The following is a 10,517-nucleotide window of genomic DNA, read 5'->3' as shown; positions in this document are numbered from 1 at the left end:
TCTGCAGTGCGCAATTCGTCCTTAACCTCTGCCCTGGCTGCTGCTTGCCTGGCCTTTGGGCCGTCTCCTGCCGCCTGTGCTGTTCTGACAAACTCTTATTTCCTTACAGACCAACCAGACGTTCCTGCTGCTGTTTCCTCAATCCCCAACTGCCATCCCTAGCCAGGGAAGTGCTCTGTCATTGCTTGAGTAGGGTCAGTTTTGCTCCTTTTCTGAAACAGGTTTCTGTTACCTCTGCTGTGGTTGGGCTAAAGCAACCCTGAACAGATTGTTTCCCTCTTGAACATCTCCCCGCTTGACAGCAAGGTGCTGCTGCTCTCTAGGAAATGGCTCTGAGCTATGAGGAGGAGAAAAAAAACAAACACAAAAGGGATTTAAATGCTGGAGACCCAGACTGGTGGCTCCTTGGCTGTGTGTGGTTCCTGGAGCGGGGGGAGAATGAGGGAAGCTAATGGTTCATAGGGGTAACATGCTGAGCGTGGGCTGCCCGATGGGGTCAGGGGAGATCCTGAGCAAAGAGGCGGGCTGAGACCCTTCCCTTCAGCCTTGTGCACTCCATAGCCAGGGCCCTCTCCAGCCAGCCAGCGCTCGCTGCCCTTTTGTCCTTCTAAAGCTGAACTGGAGGTGTGAGACCGCCTGCACATCTCCCTCAGGCCACGAGGCAGGGATCGACGCCTGCCTTGGCCCAAGGTGCTCCTGGGGAGCGACTGTCCATGTCGCCTGGAAGAGGAGCCTGCCTCTTGCTGATAACAGGACATGGCAACCAAAAGGCTAAAATTCCTGTGATTCAGACCAAAAGTCAGTCTGAAGGACAGGGAGGACAGGACAGTCCAACCCCCTGCCATGGGCAGGGACATCTTCAGCTCCATCACGTTGCTCAGAGCCCCGTCCAGCCTCACCTGGGATGTGTCCAGGGATGGGGCATCGACCACCTCTCGGGGCAACCTGGGCCAGTGTCTCACCACCCGCAGCGTAAAACATTTCTCCCTTCGATCCAGTCTGAATCTCCTCTCCTTTAGGGTAAAACCATGCCCCCCTTGGCCTGTCAGGAAGGTGGGGGTTACCCCATCTCCGGCTGTGTGGGACACGCTCATGGCAGGTGTGGGCTTGGCCCATCTAGGTGAGCGTCACACCCAGACCCGCCACCTCCATGGTCATTTCTGTAAGTGTCCAGCTGTCCGTCCACAGCGGCAGCGCCTCTGATGCGCTGGGGGCGCAGGCGGCCCTGGCCCCTGTGCCTGGTGCTGGCGGTGGGTGCTGAGCCTGTCCTGCAGGCAAGGACAGGATTGGTGCTTCTCTGTGTTGGCTCTGGGGTGGCTGCCTGTGAGCTCTTGCCTTAGCAAAGCCCGGGCCTGTGACGAACTTTCTTGGTGAGAAACTTACCCAGGAGCTCTGTTGCTGCGGCTGAATCAATTTAAGTTCAGGAGGGTGCGGGTTTGCTGATTTAAGAGGGCCATCCCACCACCGTGCACGCTGCCGTCCCCGTGTAGCCGACATCCAGCTGTGCTCCTTGTCAGCCCAAGATGTAATTGCTTTTATTGCTGTGGACTGTGCTGCCTTGGGACCACTCGCGCCGACAGATGGGAGGTGGTGGGTTGGAGCAGCCGAGGAACGGACCATCCCCCGGCAACAGCCGGAGTTTGGACCGGCTTAAGCCGATTTTGGGGCTGCAGCTGTGGCCCTGCCCACAGGCGTGCGTATGAATGTGTGCCAGAGCAGCGCATGTGGGTCACACCTATCCCAGGCTGCTGCCCTCGCCACCCTCCGTTCCTCCTCCAGGATGTCTCTGTTCTCCCCAGCCGCCTTCTGCACAAAGGCTTTAGCGTTCATATTTTCAACCCTGACTTCTTTACCACACCAGCTGGAGAGGCTTTCTCAGGTTTTTCTCCCTAAATCTGGTAACTTTGAGCATCTTTGTTTCTCTGCTGCTCCTGACATGGGCTCTCTAATGTGTTCCAGCTTTAACTCATTCCTTGGTAAATTACCCCAGAGTTAGAAAACTCTGCTTAGTAAATTCACTTATCTGGTTTTCAGGATGCATCTAGAGCCTCGTCCCACCCCACACCTTCCGGGGGTGCTCTGCTGGCCCCTGTTCTGTGGTGCTCAGCAGCAGGAGGGGGTCGGCCGGAGGTTTGGTGATGCAGATGGTAAAGCTGGTGGGGTGTCTGGGAGATGCGGTGCCGTCCCCCGCAGTCACAGGGAGACCTGACCATGGCATGTGCCATCTTAAAGCTGCCTTTCTCTGCATTATTCTTGTCCTCCCTGCTTTCTCCGTCAGGCTGATCCCAGGCTCTTAGTGTCTAATAGATAGCCTGGAGACAAAAGGAGTATGTTTTACTCCCAGCAAACTTACTGGTGCTTCCCCCCCAGCCTGGTGCTCTGTTCAGGTGTCTATTTTGTCCCACAGCTTTTGATTGACGTCTCCTGGGCGGGATTTTGCTCGGAGAAGCCGAGCCGGTGCGGTGTGCCGCTGCGGTGCGTGACCATGCGCTCGAGGCAGGGTGCGTGCTCCCTGGCAGGGCACGACCCGCTCGCTGTTGAGCGTGTGCTGGGAGCCAGGGCCCAGGTTAGTTCTGAGAGCTGCTCATTCAACCTGCTCGTCAAAGCCCCTGGCGAAAGATGCTCTGTGACTTCCTTGCTTCTGGTGTTTCATTACTGTCACTCAGAGTTCCCCTAATTCCTGGCTGAATTAATGATGCTGCAAAATAAGCTCCTCATCCTTTGGTAGTCATGGAGAGAAACAAATCCCCGCTCTTCAGAAAAGCCTTTTGCACCTGACAGCAGCCGTGTGTTTACCCTTCCAGCTCCCTGCTTATGGAAGAAAACAAACCCAGTCTCCTCTTCGCACACGCCATTATTTTCTTACTGATCTGGTTCATATGGATCCTTCCCATTTCTCTCTGAGACCACAGTGCCTGAACCCTAGTGCGGTACGTGGCTGAGACCATATCAGTATCAAGCAGAGCTGAACAATCAGCTCGGGGGGGTTTAGCCTGGAGAAGGGGGGGCTGAGGGGAGCCCTTCTCGCTCTCTGCAGCTGCCTGAGAGGGGCTGGAGTGAGGCGGGGGCTGGTCTCTGCTCCCAAGTCACCAGTGACAGGGCGAGAGGGAACGGCCTCAAGCTGCGTCAGGGGAGGTTTAGGTTGGGTGTGAGGGAAAATGCCTTCCCTGCCAGAGCGGTCAGGCCCTGGCACAGGCTGCCCAGAGAGGTGGGGGAGTCACCGTCCCTGGGGGTATGTAAAAGCCACGTAGACTCAGCACTTCAGGGCATGGTTTAGGAGACACGGTAGCGTTCAGTTCATGGTTGGACTTGATCCTAGAGGTCTTTTCCAACCTTAATGATTCTATGGTTCTGTGATTCCATGAATAATACCCGAGTCGTGTGTGCGATGCTGCTGTTCTCGAGCTTCAGAACTGGACGGTCCGTTTCTGATCCTGGCACTGCATTGCTGGCTCGTCGGGGTCATGGTCCGCTCCCAGCCCAGCTCCATCCTTAACACCCCGCTGCTTACTCAGGGACTTCTCGCTCTGGAAACCACGCTCTGGTTTTCCCCGTGCAGTGTGGAACTTTCCTCTGGGCTTGGCCGAATTCACGTGGATTTTGGGCTCTGTCCCACTGCCATAGTCACCTGGGATCCCCTCCCGTTCTGGGGCGAGTGCAGCCCTCCTCGGCGGGCACTTGGCCCGGGTTTTACTCCGCTACATGAGTTGTTTTGGGCTCAGCCCGGGAAGACTGTAAGAGCTGACCGAGCCACTCAGAGCTGAAAGAGCTCTGATTTTTTTCCTTTTTGCCTCTGTGTGTGAGTTGATGGTTCTTAATTTATGGCAGTAAAGCATAGCTGAGATTCTTAACTCCGTAGCCGCAATGCAGCAGGAAACAGGGAGCTCGTCTTTCTCCCCAGGGCTCTTTCATATCTATTTTCCTATGTTAAAAATTACAATTTTTAATGTATCGCTTTCTTGCTGTAGAAAGTGTCCTCTGAACTTTTTGTAGACACTGTTGAGAAATATCAGCTGGCAAATACAGAGAAGTACTTGCAGGCTCCCCCCATTTCTGCCCAGAACTCGTTTGTGATCCATAACACCCGAGATATTTATGCTGAGGGAGGATGCTAATTCCCTGGAGTTCTGGCATTGCCTAGGATTTTTTTTTCCCACCAGTGCTGAAGTCAAACTCAGTAACAAGCATAAAGTATGGCTGTGCTCTGATTTCTGTTCAATATTAATTTTGCAGCTCAGCTCCTGTTCTCTGTTGCTTCCCGTACCAGCCTCATCCCCACAGTGAAGCAATACCATGCAGGTGTTTAGACATCTGGCCTCCCACTGGTTTCAGCCCAGGTTTAGGTGCCTAGCAGGAATGAAATGATGGAGGGGTCGTGATAGCTTTTATGAGACCAAGATAGCTGGGGGGAATGGGGAGAAACAGCAGCCGTGGGCGCAGCGTCCTTTTTTGGGTTGTTCCTGGGCTCTTCGTGAGTATCTCAATAAACCCTGGCTGCCGCGTACTGAATAGGCATAAACCCTGTCTGAACTGCTTCGCCATCTGAGACTCTGCCCAAGCTCCCGTGCATCCCCAAGTCCGAGTCCAGCAGTCTGAGCCCAGAGGTCTGCGGTGGCGGAGGAGAGCACTTTGCTGGGAGCGAGGCTCAGTCCTCACCCAAAACTGTGCTGCGGTGGAAGGACAGCGGAGGGGCTGGGTGGTACTTGCCAGTTTTGAATCCAGGACTCGCAGAAAATAGGACTGGGTGGAACCTGGAGAGACCAACTAGTCCCTGCCCTCCCCAAGGCAGGATCTTCTCACCCTGAGCAATTTCAGATGGGTGCCAGCCTGACCTGATTTGAAATCCTTCAGTGATGTAGGACCCCCAAGCACAGTACTCGAATGCTGTCTTACTGCTAGGAAGTTTTTCCCAAAGCCTAAGCTAAAAAACCTCCCTCGGGAGTGGTGAGCAGAGGCTTGTTTTCAAGGAGACCACGGGTTCCTTGCTGTCTCACAGAGATCTCAGGACACGCTGCCTCATTTCCTTGGCCAATGCCCTGTAAAAGACAGGGTTGAGGGTTGGTGGGTGGGTGGAAGGGATAGCTGGCACTCGGCGGGCTGTGTGTCCTGCGAGGCTGCGCGCGGTGCAGTGCATGATGGAGACGGCAGAGCAGGAGGTACAAGGGAGAAACGTTTTATGCTGAGGGTGGTGAGACACTGGCCCAGGTTGCCCCGAGAGGTGGTCGATGCCCCATCCCTGGACACATCCTAACTCAGGCTGGACGGGACTTTGAGTGACCCAGCTGAGTTGAAGATGTCCCTGCTCATGGCAGGGTGTTGGACTAGGTGAGCTTTAAAGGTCCCTTCTGTGATTCTGTACGTGGTGAGGACTGCCAGCAGCTGGGGGCTGCAGGTGTGGGAAGCTTTGCTGCCTGGGCTGCTGGAGCCAGGGCTGCATGGCTGAAGCCAGTGCACAAGGCTGGGATGCAGGCGGCATCCAGCGTGATGAAGAAAGCCCCCAGTCCCGTGCCCTTCTGGGATGTGCTGTCCCAGGCCAGGCGTGGCAGGGCACTGGCACAAAGCCGGGTCGCACCGGAGTGGCGGAGGGAGTCTGTGACAGAGTGGACGTGACGTCCCCGTGGTGCGGTGGTTTGCAGATTGCCCCGTCCCAGCCCATTGCAGAATGGAGGAAACTGGGATGAGCATCAGGGAGGTGAGCAGCGTCTGTGCCAGGCAGCGGGACGAGAATCAGACACTGGCGTGGGAGCAAGAACCTGGCAGCACCTGGGGCAGAGCAGCGTCGGTCCCACGAAGTCCCAGGGCAGAGGGGAGCGGAGCTGGAACACCCATGGGGGAGCACAGGTCTTTCCCCATCCCAATGGCATGGATAACCGCTAGGCACATAAAGGAGAGAAGCGCAGAGCTTGAGGTTCCTGAAGCATGGGAGTCCCAGGGGATGAATCCGGGGTTGGAGGGTCCCTGCCTGGCTTTGCAGCCCTCCCGTGTGCTGGCCCCACAGCCCGGCGCTGTGCAGGGACCCGGGGACTTCGCCTCAACAGCCAAAGTGCTGCGCCAAGACAGCATGGCTGCAAAATGAGGGGCGGCTGAAACAGCCAGGTCTGATGGAGGCTTTGTCTCTGTGGGTAGATTGAGCAGCTACTGCTGTGGACTGAGAGCACGCTCTCCCTGCAGGACCAAACGCCCCAATCCGAGGTCACAGCAGCCCGTTAGCTGTTGGTTCATAGAATCATAGAACTGTTAAGGTTGGAAAAGACCTGTAAGATCATCAAGTCCAACCGCTAACCTGTCACTGCCAAGTCAACCACTGAACCATATCCTCCAGCACCACGTCTGCCCTTCTTTTGAATACCTCCAGGGATGGAGACTCCCCCACCTCCCTGGGTGACCTGTTCCAATGCCTGACAACCCTTTCGGTGAAGAAGTTTTTCCTAATGTCCAACCTAAACTTCCCCCGGCGCAGCTTGAGGCCATTTCCTCTCGTCCTAACGTTCCTTGAGTGACGGGCAGAGTGTGAGGCGTTCTCCCCGCACACCCGGCCGCAGCAGGCGGGACGACTGCCGAGATGGGCGCCGCACTGCCTGGGATTTGTGCCTTTCTCCAAGCACAACCCGCGGGGCTGACCTCAGAGCACCCGAATCACGGGGCGACGACTCTGAGCCTGTGCTGAGAGCAGATTTCTGCCCCGCGCTCTGCCTCCACAGCTTGTACTGGCGTCCTGTGCGATAAGGACGTCTGCTCGCTGCTGTCACAGGGCGCTGGCTCTGCTTCCGTACACCGCATTATGCTGTAGGGGGTGGTGGCGTTTGGCTTTGGCATTTTTTTTGTGGTTTTTTTTTGCAGAGGTTGTTGTCCCAATTGGACAGATGCCCTATGGCCCTGTGGGTGACTGAGGCTGTGTGTTACCTTGTGAGTGTAGGTGAGGTTTTTTGTAACACTGATTTTTAACTTTTTTAGACTAAAAATATGAAAGTTGTTTTTTTTTTTTCAAAAGGAAAAACAGTGCGCCAAGAATTCAATGGTTTTCACAGTTGTAAACAAAGCCGTGCATCGGCGGCCAGATCCTATCGCTGCCTTCCAGCCTGAGGCACCCCTTGCCCTGCAGGGCTGGGGCTGCGGCAGTGAGGTGGTCCCCAACATGGATAACTGCGGAGCGTGATCCTGAAGCACTGGCCTGTCCGAGACTCCGTGATGTGTCACCCAAGAAGCCCAGCAAGGCTGCGAGGGCAGCTGGGTCGCTACAGTGGGACATTTCAGAGAGATGAAACACCTAATAGTGGAGCAGATACAGCCCATTTCTGGGCTGAACCACCCAGCTCTCTGTAATCCCCCAAGGGTTCCTCTGAGCACCCTGAGCCCCTGCCTGGCAGATGCTCTCGTGCTCCTCGGCCCTGCTCCCCCCCTTCCCGGGTGCTGGCGGCCTGACGAGCCGGTGTGGCTGCTTTTGCACGGTTCCCTTCAGAGGTGGTCTGGTGCAGGAGAGAGAAATGGTTTCTCTTCTCTGACGGCTGCCTACGGGGACTGACTTCCAGAGGCACACGTGTGAATATTTCAGTCCACTTTTCCGAAAAACAAAGGAAGACGAGAAACCGGGTCTGATCCGAGACTGGAGCAGAGATCTAGGGTAGATCCAGGACCTTGCAGAGATCTCCCTCTTGGCCAGCTGCGCTGGGCAAAAGTACGTCCTTTTGGCTTTGAACTGCACCGAGTGCTTGTATATTTAGCACCAATTCAAACCTTGGATGCGTTATGTGAGTAAGGAGAACTCGGCACTAACAACACCACGCGTTTTGTTCTTTGCCTGCTGCAGGTTTTTGCAGGAATTACCACTGAGACTCAAGTTATTTCTGCAGCACTTCTTATCTGATGGTCACTTAAGAGAACGAAGCAATGCCTGGGGAAGAGGGGTAAGATGGTCTGCTGCAGCCATGGATACAGTAAACCCACGAGCTGGTGACTGCCAGGACCTGGGAGGGATGGAGTGGGACAGAGGCATGCGGCGTCTCGCACCCTTATCTCTTTTTCCCCTGTGCGTTTGCTGCTGTCCGCTCCCGGAGCTGAGGCACTGGCCGGACCTTTGCTCTGACCTGGTTGGGTGTTTTCAGAAGACAGGAAGATGCAGCCACACTGGGGCGAGGGGGGGGGTCCCCCAGAAAGGGTCCCTGCACCCCATGGACGTGCCTGCAGCTGCCGGCCGAGGGAAGGGCGCTGACAGCAGCCGAGGGGCATTGGGTGCTGTCTGGTTGGGCCTCTCACTCGCTGTCTCTGCACCTCCCAGCCTCTTTCTAATTTGCCTGGGCAAGGAAACTTGAGAGAAGAGCTTGCCGGTGGGATTCCCCCCTTGACACGACAGCAATATTTTTATGCTGTATGTCTGGAAGGAGCTTTAGCACCGTGCACTGCTGGTGATCTTCTCGCTCTTGTGCATGGAGCGGCTTGGGATGGGGTGCGTGGGGGTCAGACGCTTAGATCTACCAACCTGGAGAGCACCTACGAGCAGGATATAGTCCCTCCACATATCAGGTGCAGAAGGGCCTTCGCAAGCAAGGCAGGTCAGTCTTGCTGGTCTCTCGCATGCTTGGGTCAACTGGCAAGATCTCCGGCAGGGAAACTGGGAAGAGAGAGGCTCTCTTAACTGCAGCAGGGACTGTTAACTAGTACGGAGCACTGGGACACAGAAAAGCTACAAGACACAGCATCCAAAGCCCACGGTGCCCAGATGCTGTGTCACATCTGTCAGGCTGATTTCAGGGGGCTTATTCTGGACCATATCCTCTTGTCCCACAGTCTGTGAAGGGAGCGTGGGGTTTGGCAGCCTGAATCTCTCATCTTAAGCTCGTGTGCCACAGGTAGTGATGACCATTAAATGCTCGTAGGAGGCAGTTCGAGTGTGGAGGGGAAATTCTGAAGCTTTACGGTGCCTGGTCCAGAGAAGCTGGAAATTGATGGTTTGGCCACAATACAGTCTCTTTTTAATGCTTTCCTTTTCATTTGACTTGCCCTGGTAATTAACTCTTGCCGTGTGTCATCAGATTCTCTTCTCCTGCCTGACAGAGGGTGTTCAGAGCTCCATTTCCATGGTGATGTGCAGGATGTTGTGTGTCTGCAGAGACGTGGTGACTCCACTTGCTCGTGGCTGCTGCCTTAAAGGGGATCGGCACCAAACCTCTTTTTTCAGGCATTTTAGGAGGCGCTCCCTGATCGCTTTGGTCCTTACACCGCAGAGGATAGGGTTGACGCCACACGGGAGTTGCAAGTATGTCACACGGAGCAGGTTGTGCACGTCCTCGGGGACAGGCTTCCCCATGTGGTTGACTATTGAGGAGGGCAAGTAAGTCACCAGGACGACCGTGAGGTGAGTAGCACCTGTGTGGCTAGCTTTGTGCTGTCCCAGAAGCAGTTTTCAGGGCTGTGCGGATTACCCTGCAGCAGGATGCCCGGAGGAAGCCTAAATCAAAGGCGACTGCAATGGTGCTCATGGCCAGTTGTACCATCTTGTTCCTGGCGGTGCCCGCACAGGACAGGCTCACCAGGGCCGTCTGCTCACAGACGAAGCTCTTGACCGCACTGGAGAGGCACAAGTGCACCTTGGATGCCAGGATCACCACGGGACTGACAAGAGGTGCTCCTCACCGCGGCAGCCAGGGATAACCAGGACAGGTAATTCCTGCTCGTCATGTCTGTGTAGAGCAGTGGGTTGCAAATGGCCACACACCTGCGACCGTGCGAAGGAGGGCGTTGCAATCCGACGTGATGGACAAGTATGGGAAGAAGATGTGGGCCACGCAGCCCCCGCGACAAGATGTGGCTGCGATGAAAGAGGAAACCCAGCAGCATCTTGGGCACAAATGTGCTGGAGCTGCAGAGACTGACTGGCAGGAGCAGAGCGATCAGCGAGTATATGGGGGAATGGATGTCTTCCGTCCAGGTGGCTGTAGGTGAGGACGGAGGTTGCTGTGACGATCGGAAGGTACAGGAGGGATGAGCAGCAGCAGTCTGTCCTCATGGACCCCAAGGAGTCCAACCAGGAGGGATTCAGCCTGGGGCGTGCTGGCTGACCCTGCCTGGTTCCCGCCGGCCATCCCGGAGTCGCAGCCTGATGGAAGGGCTCAGCTTCCGTGGCCTGAAAGGAGAAAGCACAGTTTCTCCTGCTGCAGATGCAAATCTTCTCCCTATGATAGAAAGCTTTTTGCACTGGACAGGCCCATGGGAGCTGCGAACTACAAGCAGTGAGAACGAGAGCAGGCCTGATGGCTGGTGAGGGGCTGTGCTCACACGACAAGTGTAGCACTGACCCCCGCTGCCCCTATTTTCTCTTCAGATCCTTTAGTAAGTGTAAGGCAGCAAAAGGCTTGAAGAAGGAGCCAGAAAGCTATTTTTATTAAAGAAGCACCTACACACTCCAGGATTTGCTGAACTCAGCCCAGCTCTACCTGCCAGCAAGTTTATCCCCTATCAAGCAAGCGTGGGAGGAGAGAAACAGGTTGGAGGAATAAAGTGACGTGCTTGAAGTTATGACT

This window comes from Phalacrocorax aristotelis, chromosome 1 (genome assembly GCF_949628215.1).
Source record: "Phalacrocorax aristotelis chromosome 1, bGulAri2.1, whole genome shotgun sequence".
Taxonomy (NCBI): domain Eukaryota; kingdom Metazoa; phylum Chordata; class Aves; order Suliformes; family Phalacrocoracidae; genus Phalacrocorax; species Phalacrocorax aristotelis.
The sequence above is the reverse complement of the archived record's forward strand: the minus strand, read 5'-3'. Positions refer to the sequence as shown.